This window comes from Microcebus murinus, chromosome 25, assembly GCF_040939455.1.
Source record: "Microcebus murinus isolate Inina chromosome 25, M.murinus_Inina_mat1.0, whole genome shotgun sequence".
NCBI lineage: Eukaryota > Metazoa > Chordata > Mammalia > Primates > Cheirogaleidae > Microcebus > Microcebus murinus.
In genome coordinates this window covers 22,240,851-22,245,086 of record NC_134128.1, presented here as the reverse complement: position 1 = coordinate 22,245,086, position 4,236 = coordinate 22,240,851, and the positions used below count along the sequence as shown (strand labels likewise).

General features: G+C 42.8%; 1 pseudogene; it reads left to right on the top strand.

Annotated features, from left to right (window-relative positions):
• Positions 1-939: 939 nt before the first annotated feature.
• Positions 940-1,452, top strand: LOC105858215 (large ribosomal subunit protein uL23-like; annotated as a pseudogene).
• Positions 1,453-4,236: the final 2,784 nt, after the last annotated feature.

Sequence of the window (4,236 nt, the reverse complement as noted above, 5' to 3'; positions counted from 1 at the left end):
GAATGGCCTTCCCCACCCTCTATGGCTTGTGGGATTCTCCTTATCCCTTAAGACTCCATTCAAATGTGGAAACAAGCCGAGTGTCCGTTGACAGATGAATGGATAAACAAAATGTGGTCTATCCATACAATGGATATTATTCAACTTAAAAAGGAAGGGGGTTCTGGCACCTGCTACAACGTGGATGGACCTTGAGGACATTATGCTGAGTGAAATAAGCCAGACACTGAAAGACAAACACTGTATGATTCCACTAATCTGAGGTACTAGAGTAGTCAAATTCACAGAAACAGAAAGTGGAGTGGTGTTGTCAGGGGCTGGGGGGAGGGAAGGATGAGGAGCGATTGTTCACAGGTACAGAGTCTCAGACGGGGGAGATGAGAAGAGTTACGGAAATGTTTGGTGGTGATGGTTGCACAACAATGTGAATGTACTTAATGCCATCGAACTGTACACTTAAAATTTAAGACGGTAAATCTCGTATATTTTCCAGAAAAAAAAAAAATGTCAGCACCTACCTTGTTAAGCCTTCCCTGACCACCTCAACCCTCACTGGCATAAAATGATGCTATAAAAGGGTATAAAACGGTGAATCCAGACACATAGAGTCATTTCCCTCCTGGTTAAACATTTGGATGGACATCCTGTCTGTCTTCAAGATGCCAAGTGCAAGTTAATTTTTAACCTGATTCTTTTAATAAAGTGGAGTGAATCAGATTTAGAATTTCTCAAAAACTGAGGCCCAGAAAGATGGTCTTATAAACGAGTCGCTCACGCGGGGTGTCGGCAGTGGAGCCGTGAGGGCCGGGCTGGGCCCTGCTGTTCTGGGTGATGCTCGCTCACCTTTGGCAGCCTGTTAACAAGAAACAGCCCTGCAGAGGGCCTGCCAGGCAATTTTAGGAACAACTTTAGGATTTAAAAAATGCATTTCGCTTTTACAAGATGGCGCCGAAGGCAAAGAAGGAAGCTCCTGCCCCTCCCAAAACCGAAGCCAAAGCAAAGGCTTTGAAGGCCAAGAAGGCAGTGCTAAAAGGCGTCCACAGCCACAAAAAAAAAGAAGATCCGTACGTCACCCACCTTCCGGCGGCCAAAGACACTGCGGCTCCGGAGGCAGCCCAAATATCCTCGGAAGAGTGCCCCCAGGAGAAACAAGCTTAACCACTATGCCATCATCAGGTTCCCCTTGACCACAGAGTCTGCCATGAAGAAGATAGAAGACAACAACACACTTGTGTTCATTGTGGATGTCAAAACCAATAAGCACCAGATTAAACAGGCTGTGAAGAAGCTCTATGACATTGATGTGGCCAAGGTCAACACCCTGATCAGGCCTGATGGAGAGAAGAAGGCATATGTTCGACTGGCTCCTGATTATGATGCTTTGGACGTTGCCAACAAAATTGGGATCATCTAAACCGAGTCCAGCTGGCTAACTCTAAATATATATATCTTCTCACCTTAAAAAAAATGCATTTCAATCATTGTTATTGGACATTTTGTGTAATTCCCTGAGTCCTCTTTTGGCAGCCGTTATCACCATCTTAAAGTTAGATAAAAAAAACAAGTCTGTACAAATAGGAGACAAGGTGGGAGAGACATGAGAATGTGTTTAAGCGACCCCAAGGTAGTAGAAAGGGCCGTGACAGGGCTGAGAGGAGAAGTCACAGTCAGTGGGAAGTTTGCTGAGCTCTTCTGTTTCCCAGGCTTAAAATGTAGCTTTAGAGTATATGGGATTTCTCCCTTCCAGGATCCAAACTGATTGCAGCTCAAAAACACTAGAGACTCTAGCATGGTGTCCTGTTTATTTAAAGGTATCCTAGTTTTAATCATCGGTAGAACACAACTATATTTCAGCATACTAAGGACCCTGTACACAAGCAGTTAAATCACTAATTTATTTACTCACTGTTTCTTCAGTATTGGGATACACAATATGGCCCTCTTTCACTGGGAATAGGTTATATTTAGGCAGTATTTTGTGAGGGTTGCAACTGCCCCAGATCTCTCCAGTGTGGGCTCCTGGCCCCATCTCATTATAGGAGACTAACTTTAACAATACCCGAAGGAGCTCCCTCCCTGGAACTACACAAAAGAAACAAAAAATAGAATCAGTCCACCCTATGAAATGAATCATATATGCATAGCAAATAATTAAAAAATAGTTTGCTAAAGCTGTTATGGTTGTAATGACAAAAATATCAGTAGTTACTTTAAGTCAAAAAGAGATAATTTTTTGGTGTTTATAACTAAAAAATCCAGAAGTAGCATTGGCATTAAGCAAGGCTGGATTCCGGAGCTTAACTTCTCCCCTGGTTCTTGCAAAGATTGACATCAACCACTTTTAAGTTACTTGGTCCTTGCCATTAGCCAAAGAAGAGAAAATATCTTTGCAAATGGCTCTGATTAGTCAAGCTCAGATCTTGCTTATATTCCCTGGAACCCACCATTGGCACTGTTAGGTCTAGAGGAACGTATAAACAGGTGGTAAGGAAGTGGGTAACGGGGGAGAGTGGGAACCGAATTGTAGCTAGGAACCAAACTGCAGCTAGGAATTGTTCCCTGGTGGGAACTGTTTCCTGGTGGGAACATACATAGTAAAAAGTTCCTCGTAACCTTTAACCTAGAGCTTATTACCATCTAATTACCATAACAAGGGTGGAGCATCCTGAAGGATTCTGGGGAAGACACATGCACAGGAAGGGAAAGTGTCATATAACCAACCTGTCATGTGATCTGTTATATGACCCAACCTGTCAATCACCCCCAAAGGCGGGAAATGGCAACCAATCCTGCCAGTGGAGAGGCGGGACAAACCAGTGCACATATAAAAGACAGTGTGTACTCACACTTCAGTGTCTTTCTCCACTTGTGGGGACTGACTTGGTCCATTTTCTCTGGAATGTATTTTCACTTTGTGTAGCTTCCTTCTCTTTACTTTCATTCTATGTTTTATGTGATAAACTGTATAAAATTGCACTGTGTTTGTGATCACTCTGTCATAGACTCAGTACCAGTGCTCATTCTCGACACTGGGGCCTGGGGACCGGGAATATCCAGACAGGCACCAGGGGAATAGTGCACTCTGATTGGACAGTCTGGGTCTCATGGTGACTAAGCAAGGCCACCGAGGGGACAGGCAGTTCCCGATCGGGAAAATTTCTGGACAGAAAAAAAAAGATATCTTCAATACTATGTGTACTATGTGTCTAAACACACCACACAGATGCTAGCAACACTGTCTTGATTTCTCCATTAAGAATCTGCAATCATCTCTATCTTGCCTGACACTTGTTCTGTGCTGATGCAAGTTAAAATGATCACTTCCCTCTGTTTGGGCTGATCCCAGCCATAGATACTTTCCAGTCGCTCTGTTTCCTGTCATTCAGTCTTCTGAAGTACAGAGTTATCTTCAACTGTGACTTCACTGCAAACACAAATTTGCCAGTGGAATGACATTCATGTCAGCCACTTCCCTAGAGCTCTTTTCTCTCTCATTCAATTATCTCTACTCAAATGTCACTTCCACAGCTGAAACAGAAAATAAACCCTCCTTGCACCCACAACTACCTTGCTTTAGTTTTTTTCATTGCACTTATCATAATCTGACCTTAAATGCCTCTTGTTTAATCATTTATTTCCTCTCCCCCTCATAGAGTATAGCGCAAAACAAAAAATTACAGATTGGTACCATATAATCAGAGCACATGCTCAGGGCTGCTCAGGTTAGTTGAGCTAACATTTTCTACTCCTATAAACAAGGGTTAATATTTCCTAGGGAGTGATGTTCAGAATACTGGTTTCCATAATCATCATACCTTTCAGAAATGTCCCCACAGAATATTCGCTTCCTGAGGACAGGCTACCTTTTCGTGGCGATGTTCCTAGGATCTAAAAGTGTACCTTGGTACGCCGTTTGTTTGTTGAATGAATGAATCTAGGAAAACTTTTCACCTTCACGTATTTCCTTGCTTAAGGCCTTGAAAAATTAATGAAGAGACTTGCTTAACTTTGTTTAATTTTGCAATTTCTTGGGAAGACTTTCTTAAGATATCTTCTTGTCTGACTTTGTGCAAGAAGTCTAACTTTTATAATTTACAGAAGTGTGGTGGAGGAAGAGGTGATCGTGGTAGTATGTTATTAGCAGAGGGCTTTGCTAGGCGGAACACAGCGTCCTGTTTTAGAGATATTGGGAAGCACAGACTGGAGGGTGGAGAGGCACCAGGGTATTCTTCCTGG